This window comes from Miscanthus floridulus, chromosome 3, assembly GCF_019320115.1.
Source record: "Miscanthus floridulus cultivar M001 chromosome 3, ASM1932011v1, whole genome shotgun sequence".
NCBI classification, from domain to species: domain Eukaryota; kingdom Viridiplantae; phylum Streptophyta; class Magnoliopsida; order Poales; family Poaceae; genus Miscanthus; species Miscanthus floridulus.
The window spans coordinates 135,989,960-136,001,381 of record NC_089582.1 but is presented as its reverse complement, the minus strand read 5'-3'; positions in this window follow the sequence as shown (position 1 = coordinate 136,001,381).

Here is an 11,422-nt window from a genome sequence, read left to right as displayed (position 1 = left end):
AACATCATGAACTTCCTCAAGAGTACCACTATCTAAATTCCAAACTCTATAGGCTTTACTTGTAGTGGAATAACCAAGTAGGAATCATTCATCATATTTTTTGTCAAACTTGTCCAATCTAGTGCCTTTCTTCAAGATATAGCATTTGCAACCAAAGACCTGAAAATATACAATGTTGGGGTTTCTACCATTCAAGAGCTCATATGGTGTCTTCTCTTTCAATGGGTGACAATAGAGGCGGTTGCTACAATAGCAGTCGTATTGATAGCTTTGGCCCAAAAAGATTGACTCATATTATACTCACTAAGCATGGACCTTGCCAAATCAATGAGTGTTCTATTCTTCCTCTCAACAAGGCCATTTGATTATGGAGTGTACTTGGCCAAGAATTGATGTCTAATTCTAAATTCATCACATAACTCATCAATTCTAGTGTTCTTGAACTCATTACCATTGTCACTTCTAACTCTTTTGATGGTTGTTTCAAACTCATTGTGAATGCCTTTGACAAATGATTTGAATGTTGCAAACACATTACTTTTGTCCACTAGAAAGAATACCCATGTGTATCTAGTGTAAGCATCCACTATCACAAAGCCATATTTGTTACCACCAATGCTAGTGTATTGTGTTGGCCCAAACAAATCCATGTGCAATAATTCAAATGCTTTACTAGTGCTCATCATGTTTTTCTTGGGATGGGTGTTTCCAACTTGTTTTCTGGCTTAACAAGAGCTACAAAGCTTATCCTTTTCAAACACAACATCTTTCAAGACTCTAACCAAGTCATGCTTAACCAATCTATTCAATTGTTTTATTCCAACATGACCAAGCCTTCTATGCCATAACCAACCTATGCTAGACTTAATGAACAAGCATGTAGATAATTTAGCTTCACTAGCATTGAAATCAACCAAGTATAGATTCTTATATCTAAAGCCTTTGAAGATCAAATTAGAGCCATCTACATTTATGATCTCTACATCATCTACCCCAAATATGCATTTGAATCTAAGATCACACAATTGAGCCACGGATAGTAAATTGAAGTTCAAGCACTCTACTAGAAACACATTGGATATGCTCATGTTATTGGATATTGCAATCTTACCAAACCCTTTGACCTTGCCTTTGCCATTATCACCAAATGTGATACTATCATAACCATCATTATCATTGGTGTTGATTGAGATGAACATTCTTGCATCACCGATCGTGTGTTCAGTGCACCCACTATCAAGAACCCAATGCCTTCCTTTGTTTTTGTAATTGACCTACAAAAGAAGATTAATTCTTTTTAGGTACCCAAACTTGCTTGGGTCCTTAAAGGTTAGTTACTAAGCTCTTTGGTACCCAAATGACTTTCTTCTTTGAGCCCATCCATGGTTTACCAATGAACTTAGCCTTCACACCATTTGTACCCTTAGTAAGCACATAGAAAGAATTAATCTTAATTGAGGATACATTAACATTTTTGCTTTTGTTCTTGTATTCATGCTCTACATGACCAACTTGATTGTAACTAGTGCAAAAACGACCATTGTTCTTCATAAAACTAGTCTTGTGAGGAGTAAATACCAACTTGCCTTTCTTGGGGATATAACCCAATCCCTCTTTGTAGCGAGAAGCTCTTTGGCTACCCAAGCATATAAGCAAGCGGTCCTCACCACCATAGGCCTTGGCCAAGGTGTGAGTGAGCTTATTGAACTCCTTCTTGAGGTTCTCATTCTCAACCATTAGTGAGGCATCATAAGTGAAACCATCACTACTAGATGAGGTGGAAGTAGAAGTACTACAAGAAGGGTTAGTGGGAGCAACAATGATAGACATAGACAATGATTCATCAATTATATCATAAGTTAAGCCTACATTGTAAGTTTTAACATGCTTCTTTTTATTTTGCTCATTAAGCAAAGAGGAATGAGCTTTTTCAAGCTTCTTGTGAGCCTTGCCAAGCTTCTCATGGGCTTCCTCTAGCCTCTCATGAGTTGCTTTGACCTCATCAAGGGCTTGCTTAAGGGCTTTTACCTTCTTATTCAAGCTCTTGCATTCTCTTCTCTTAATATCAAAGTGTTCTTTAGCATCTTCTAGCATGTCAAATAATTCATCTTTAGTAGGTTCATTATCATCACTATCACTATCATTTTCATTTTTGTTATCATGTTCTTCATCACTTCCATCATCACAAATTTGTACCTTAGTGGCCTTAGCTATGAAGCATGATGGAGCATCGAAGAGAGAAGGCTTCTCATTGATTGCAATGCTTGCAAGTGCCTTCTTCTTGGTGGTCTTGTCATCATCAGTATCATCATCATCACTTGAGGAAGCATCACTATCCCAAGTGACCACATATGAACCACTGTTCTTCTTCTTGAAGGTCATCTTGCCCTTCTTCTCTTTCTTTTCCTTTTTGTCCTTCTTGTTCTTCTTGTTGTCATCGTCATTATCGCTATTGTATGGACATTGAGCAACAAGATGATCTTTGCTTCCATATTTGAAGCACCTTCTTGACTCTTCCTTGTTCTTGGATGAAGATTTCTTTCTTCTAGCATGGTACCCTTTCTTCATCATGAACTTGCCAAATTTCTTGACAAAGAGAGCCATCTTCTCATCATCATCATCATCCCATGAGCCATCATCTTCACTTGATGTTTCTTGCTTTGCCTTGCCCTTGGATGATGTGGCCTTGAATGCCACACTCTTCTTCTTCTCATCCTTCTTCTCATCTTTCTTCTCCTTCTTTTCTTCCTTCTCATCATCATCTCTATATGTATCATCGGTCATTATATCTTCCAACACTTGGTTTGGTGTCATGGTGTCCAAACGGCTCCTCACTAAAATAGTGACCAATGTGCCAAATCTTGAAGGCAAACATCTCAAGAACTTGTGGGAGAAGTCCTTGTCCTTCACATCTTCTTCAAGTGTTTTGAGATCATTGACAAGCACTTGAAGCCTATGGAACATCTCCGGCACACTCTCATCCTCCTTCATCTTGAAGCTTGCAAACTTCTCTTTGAGAATGTATGCCTTTGCACCCTTCATGAGTTGAGTGCCCTCAAATGATTCTTCCAACTTCTTCCATGCCTCATGAGCCATCTTAATATTCTTGATTTGCTCAAATGTTGTCTCATCAATTGCACCATGAATGGCACTTAGAGTAATGTCATTGTTTTGGAGGAGCACTTCTTCAGCTACGGTGGGATTCTCTGGACCACCAATCTCAATTTTGGTTTCTACCACCTTCCATACTTTTCTATTGATTGACTTGATATGTGTGGTCATCTTTGATTTTCAATATAGATAATTTGTGCCATGAAATTGGGGTGGCTTCTTGGTGTTGTTGATTTAAGCCATTTTTACACCGAAGGTTGTTAAGCCTCAAATCACGGTGACCTCGGTTCCGATACCACTTGAAAGGTCCTAATGGCTAGAGGGGGGGGGTGAATTGCCTATTAAAATTTTCTACAACAACACTTAACAAACCGATCAGACAATTATTAGGCGAAGCAAGTGTTGCGCTAGCCTACTAAAATAGCAAACCACCTACCACTATTCTAGTTTATATAGTTTCTATCCACACAATAGCTATGACACTATAATAAGTTAGTGTGCTCTCAAAAGCTAACTAAAGAGCCACACTAACCAAACTAACAAGCTCTCACAACTAGCTACACTAAAGAGCTTGACAACTAGTTTATGGTAATATAATAAGAGTGAGCAAGAAGGTTATACCGCTGTGTCGAGGAATGAGCCAATCAATCACAAGAATGAATAACAATGAAGACCAATCACCTCGGAATCAAATGATGAACACAATGATTTTTTATAGAGGTTCACTTGCTTGCTGGCAAGCTACTCCTCGTTGTGGCGATTCACTCACTTGGAGGTTCACGCGCTAATTGGCATCACATGTCAAACCATCAATAGGGTGCCACACAACCAATACAAGATGAGGATCACACAAGCCACGAGCAATCCACTAGAGTACCTTTTGGCTCTCCGCTGGGGAAAGGTCAAGAACCCCTCACAATCACCACGATCAGAGCCGGAGACAATCACCAACCTCTGCTCAACGATCCTCGCTGCTCCAAGCCATCTAGGTGGCGGCAACCAATAAGAGTAACAAGCGAATCCCACAGCGAAACATGAACACCAAGTGCCTCTAGATGCAAACACTCAAGCAATGCACTTAGATTCTCTTCCAATCTCACAAAGATGTTGAATATATGATAGAGATGAGTGGGAGGGCTTTGGCTAAGCTCACAAGGTTGCTATGTCAATGCAAATGGCCAAGAGGGTGAGCTTGAGCCAGCCATGGGGCTTAAATAGAAGCCCCCATAAAATAGAGCCGTTGTACCCCTTCACTAGGCACAACACAGGGTGACCGGACGCTCTAGTCATATTGACCGAATGCTGGACCTCAGCGTCCGGTCACGCGATGCGTGCCACGTGTCCCCTCTCTTCAAATGTTGATCACCCGATCTCAACGGTCAAGTGACGATCGGACACAGTAGCTCAAAGTGATCGGACGCTGAACCCCAGCGTCCGATCATTTCCAGTAAGCATTCAAAGATAGCTTTTCACGACCGAACGCGTTTGGTCATGCTCGACCGGACACACCCAGCGTCTAGTCACTAGGCGACTCCTCTATCCACTGCCATGCCAGCAGGACTGGACACACCCTATCAGCGTTCGATCACTGAGCGACCCAGCGTCTTGTTAGAGACCAACGCTGTATGCCCTCTACTGCCACTAACCGGATGCGCCGGTCCAACCGAGACCAGCGTCCGGTCACTTACAGTGACCTCCGTCTTTTCTGTCTAGGGTGCCGATGGCACCGTTGGCCTGTCTGCACTTTACGGGCAAACACTCCGCCGATGAAGTTTCTAACCCTTGCTCAAATGTTAGCAATTTCTCCCCCTACATATGTGCTAAGAGTTTGAATTGAAGCTTGCACATATACTTAGATAGGAAATATAGGAGACAATATCTACCAAATGATGCTAAGGTATAAAAGATGGACCTTTGAAGCGTGATAGCAATCGAAGTGCACCGTTATACCATCCTTAGCACCATGGTTAGCTTGATACCACTTGGAAACACTTGGAAATGAAATCACTAGATAACCTATGCATGCTATATTTTCATTTCATCATTCAAACTATCGACACAGAATTTTCACCTCCGTGCTGAGGACACACGTAGCAAGCTGGAAGGGTCTGCTCGATGGAGCAGATCTACCTAGCTTCAGCGCAAGCGTGGTTGATCCTACGCAATCCTCCTGAGACATGCCAGTCAATTTGACCCTACAATTGACAAAGAGAGAAAGCTTATCAGTAATTAAGGGTGGAACATGCCGGTGTTGTCAGACAGTCCTGAATGTGCAGCTCTGAGAGCCGATATGAGAGGAAATCGACTAAATAGCCGATCCTAGCATATTCACAAGAATGAATCGATTAAAGCTCATGGGGTTGTATAAGAAGGATCGATTATCATTCAGGATAAATGTTATTTAAGAAAATATTAATCAATGGCAATAAGATATCAATGATGATTGGTTTATACTAAGCCAATGATTACAAGTAACCAAATTCCTTTTATTTAAAGAAACAACTCAACGCCTCTTAACCATTTAATAAAGGTAAATCTAATGAACATGTTAGATCTCATCTATCGCCATGACCAGTGGGGTATGAGACAGAATCATGCAGGCCGTAGAAACAACAATAGACTCGACGACCCTAACTCATTACTAATATCAGTGGGGCATGAGGCAGAATCATACAGGCCGTAATACCATAACAAGATCATGGGGCTAACGCATCTTTCAACTTATCTCTACTTCAATGATCTCATAATGTGAACTATTCGTGAAGGCATTTGATATCGACTAAACAGCCGATTCAGGCATAGCGCACAGTTAAGGTCATGCCTTCTCAGGAACAGGTCTACTAACTAACGATCCTCACTCCATGGTGCCAATAGTGGGGTGAGAGGTAGAATCCCATAGGCCATGATGATGGGCCATGGAACGGTTTTTATTAACTAATCGATCTACTCAAGATCAGACATGCCTTAACTACACACTATGCATGATTAAGATTAACGTAAAACAGTCGATAAAAAACATAACTCATCACTTAAGATGTAGATTAGATTAGTTTTAGATTAGCAAACGATGAGTTAAACAAGATATAAGGCCGATCCAGATCAATCTCAATCGAGCAAAGTGATATTGCTATAATTAGATAAACAATGAAAGCAATAAGCAATATCGGTAACTTAATGAATCTACCAAAGACTGCCATACTAAGGTAGAGCCGATAACTTGACCTTGATCTAATTCAAGCAGTGGGGTGTGAGGCAGAATCACATAGGCCATACTTGAATTAGACAAGAATCGATAATTAGCCTATACCAGAGTCGCAGTGGGGGTCGACTAGATTGATGTAGCCATACGAACAGAGATATAAACCATGACGGTACTTATAGACAAGAAGTGAAGGTCGATTGGATCGATGCAGCCGTACTCGCTAAAGAACTCGCTGAGATCTACTCTACTCCTACTCCTAAGAGGTGGCCGGAGCTGAAAAAAGTAATTGACTTTGTATTTGATTGATTATTTTTTTACAATAGCCGGGTGTGGGGGTATGGCCCCCAAGACATGGGCCGCACCATCATAGGTGGCCTGGCCCACAAGATCAAGGCGTGCACGGCGCTGCTCGGCATGCACCGCAAGACATTGTATAGTACCAAATTGGCTACTTTACTTGTAACCCTATCCCTTCAGACTATATAAGGAGAGGCAGGGGTCCCCTAGCGGACAAGATACATAGATCGATCCATCTAGATCTATCTACTACATCTCAATACAATACATCAAAGACACAGTACGTAGGGTATTATGTCGATCAGACGGCCCGAACCTATCTAAATCGCTGTCTCTACGCCTTGTGTCACCATCTGGTTCCTGATTACACGCACCCCACCGACAAATCTACCATCACGGGATACCCTTCGGTGGACTACCGATGATATTCTGTCGACAATTGGTGCACTAGGTAGGGGTGTGCGCTTGATCCATGGCGAGCCAGATGGACCTCAAATCAACAGCGCGTTCTCGTCATCAATCTCATGGAGATCCATGCCAGTCCACGACGATGATTCATCGCTGCTACACTAGCCCCTGCGATAGTAGATCTGATCTTGGAACCACCTCCGAGGTTGTCTTCACCAACAACTCACCGCTCACCAGGTGCTCTCCATCAACACCGACCAGATTATGCCATACGTCGTCGACCAGACACTCTGTCTAAAGCTAAGTCACGCTTTAATTTTCTTCTAAATATTTTCCAATCTTCGTATATCGCCATAATGTTTCTCCAAACTGTTTTCTCCATATTTGCTCTCCAAATGATTTTCTAAACCCTTGAACAGTCACATTGATGCTCAGACGCCTCTAGAGATGGCCCTGTCTCCATCTCCTCCCTACATGTGCTATGGGCTCCGTGTTCTGCGTTATGGGTGGTCGGCAGCGGCTCCTTGTTCATGCATGTTCCTCCTACACGTGCACGGGCTCTGCGCTCGACGTTATGGACTATGGGCTAGCTAGGGCTAGAGACTCAGCTACATAGTAACTATTCGGGCAGTTTATATTAAACATAAATATATTTTCACGCCAACTGATCGCCAAACTGCATACGTCGTTTCATCACCATTGCTGATTTTTCTCCAGAGTTTATTTATTTGTGCATCATGTACTACCCGTTCTACATGTCTGCATTGCAGGATCATCGTCCAGGTGATCGAATCACCTAGTGCTTGGGCTTCCCCACTGATCAATTGGTCGGACCGCTCGGTTTATGGACTCCGTCGCTAACCAGTTAATTGGACTGTTCACCGCTCATGCTTCATCGCCAGCTACGCCGGTTACTCCTCAGCGCTTGGATTCTTCATGCTCGAGGACTAAGTGGGCACACTTCACCGCATGGACATTGCCATCTACACCGAGGATACCTCGCTCCTCGGTGCTCGGTCATCGCCGCCTACGCCAGGGACTCCTCGGTGCTCGCACCTTGCCAGCTTTGTCGGGGATTCCTCGGTGCTCAGACATCACCGCCTACGCCGGGGATTCCTCGGTGCTTGGACATCGTTGCCTACATTGGGGACTCCTCGGTGCTCGGACATCGCTAGCAACGCTGGGGGCTCCTTGTTCCTCGGTGCTCGAACATCGCCAGTGATGCCAGGGACTCCTCGCTCCTCGGTGCTCAGTCATCGCTGCCTACGCTGGGGACTCCTCGCTCCTCGGTGCTTGCACCCCGCCAGCTTCATTGGGGATTCCTCAGTGCTCAGACATCGCTGCCTACGCCGGGGATTCCTCGGTGCTTGGACATCACCGCCTACGCTAGGGACTCCTCGCTCCTCGATGCTCGGACATCGCCAGCTTCGCCGGGGACTCCTTGGTGCTTGGACATCACCGCCTACGCCGGGGACTCCTCGCTCCTCGGTGCTCCACCTCGCTAGCTTCATTAGGGACTCCTCGGTGCTCGGACCTCACCACCTACGCCGAGGACTTCTCGGTACTCAGACATCACTAGTGAAGCTGGGGACTCCTCGCTCCTCGGTGCTCAGACACCGCCAGCAACGCCAAGAACTCCTCGCTCCTTGGTGCTTAGACATCGCCAGCGACATCAGGGACTCCTCGCTCCTTGGTGCTCGGACATCGCCAGCGACGCCAGGGACTCCTTGCTCCCCAGTGCTTGGTTATCGCTAGCGATGCTGGGGACTCCTTGGTGCTCGGTCATCGCCAGCGACATCGGGGACTCCTCGGTGCTCAGACATCGCTGTCTACGCCGGGTACTCCTTAGTGCTCGGTCATCGCCAGCGACACCGGGGACTCCTCGCTCCTCAGTGCTCGATCATTGCCAGCGACGCTGGGGACTCCTCACTCCTTGATGCTTGGACATCGCCAACGACGCTGGGGACTTCTCGCTCCTCGGTGCTCGCACCTTGCCAGCTTCATTGAGGATTCCTCGGTGCTTGGACATCGCTGCCTATGCCGGGGATCCCTCGGTGCTCGGTCATCGCCAACTACGCCAGGGACTCCTCGATGCTCGGATCTTGCTATGTCTTATCGGTGTGCTATCAAGCTGCTCTATGCTATTTGGATCAGGGTGCTGATCTTGGGCGGCATGTCTGGGGTCTTGATATGCGCATGTCAGACGACGTCGGCAAGCTTTCTTTTTCTTTGACCCTGCTACAAGATTCATTCTTCATCTTCCAGCAGGCTTGGGGACTAAGTGGGCACACTTCACCTTGCGGTGAATGTGCTTGTTCTCATCTCGAGGCTATGCTCGGGGACTGGCTGCCTGCTCAGCTGGTCTTCTATTTTCTGACCCTGGCACCATGTGACTACATCACCTACTATCAAGCTTGGGGACTAGCTATGGGGGTATGGCCCCCAAGACATGGGCCGCACCATCGGAGGTGGCTTGGCCCACAAGATCAAGGCGTGCACAGCGCTGCTCGGTGTGCACCGTAAGACATTGTATAGTACCAAATAGGCTACTTTACTTGTAACCCTATCCCTCTAGACTATATAAAGAGAGGCAGGGGTCCCCTAGCGGACAAGATACATAGATCGATCCATCTAGATCTATCTACTACATCTCAATACAATACACCAAAGACACAGGACGTAGGGTATTACGTCGAGCAGACGGCCCGAACCTGTCTAAATCGCTATCTCTGCGCCTTGTGTCACCATCCGATTCCTGATTACGCGCACCCCACCGACAAATCTACCATCGCGGGATACCCCTCGGTATACTACCAATGATATTCTATCGACACCGGGGTTTGGTATTTATACCCGGAGCCTAAAAACGAATCCTACTCGAGTATGACTTAATACAATTCTTTGGCATGAAGAAAATATTCCTATCTTAAGATAACCTAGACTCTAAACTTTCCCCTTTTGTAGAGTCCGATATGCATCTTCTTGGCGCCAATCATATCCTATCATCGTCATATGCTGATATCATTCGAAGAGAATGGATCCAGTGTTGCATTCAATCTAGCAGATATCAATCTTTACTCTATCAATTCCTTGATTGGCATAATTCTGGAAGCCTGTGAGTTCCCGCACTCTTCTCCCAAATTTTGGTGTAAACACATGGCTCCCTAATTTTGGGATAAAATGATTTTATCCCAAAAATTCTAGTTCACTGGTTTACCACGCTGCAACTGCACCATCCAAAATATATGCATGACTCCTGACTCCCTATCCCGAGTTCTATATAACATCCCAATAGTATATTTTGTAACTTACTCAGCCTATTCGCCTTCTTCCTTCTTCTTAAGCCAACTTCAATAGCCGCCGCCATCATCGCCAAGGCCTCAAACCCTAGCAGATCATCTGTTCCAACAAACCACCGTCCAAGCGATCTTCGCTAGATCCAAACTAGTTTTCGACCGTGATGGCGACCATCGACCATGTCCCTAAGGTATGTCCCCTAGTTCTCCAGTTTCTAAGTATCGGCCGCCACCCCATATCTTCTTTCTTCTTAAATTTATTTTATCTTATTTCTAGGAAATGAGGAATGAGATCTTGATTCCATCAGCTGCCATCCCTAATGCTTACTTTCTTGAGCCTATGGGTGATTCTGATCCATCTGGTTTTATCTGCCAAGAAACCAACCAGGTCCCTTTTAAATAGTCTATAGTGGATTCATCCTCCTAGAACAAAACTTCCTTCAGAAACTAGCCTAACGCACCTAAGGGATGGAGAGATTGGTTCTGTAGGGTATATGTGAAAAAGGCTAAGACTAGGAGCATTATGATCTGAATGAATGCTTAACACTTTCGTTGTCTGAAATGGAGAGGAATGATTCACTTTTGATCTCTGCTACTTATTTCTGGTCTAATGCTCTGAATGCTTTCATTTTTGGTCATGGCCCAATGACCATCACTCTGGCCAACGTATACATGTTGACTGGCCTTAGGATTACTGGATCGGTACAACCTTATGAGTATTTGAGTGCCAGTTCTAAGAGATTGGCCAAAATTGTAGACTATACCGAATGTGCAAGTTACATTCTGAATCATATTGATGATGGACCCGTTAGTGAAAGGGAATACGTGTCCTTTTGAACATGTGGTTGGAAAGATTCATTTTCTGTGGGTCATCTTGTGGTCCAACCTATAATCACAAACTCATGGCAGAGCACCTAGCATTAGGCAAGAATATCCCTCCCAGAAAATATATGCTAGGAGCTGCTTATCATCTGATGTAACAGGTGGCTACCCAATTACTAAAGAATGAGTCGATACAGACTATCAGTAGTCCTTGGTGTCTGATACAATTGTGGCTCCATTTGTACATGCACAAGACTGTAAAGCCTGACCTCAGAGACTTGAGCTT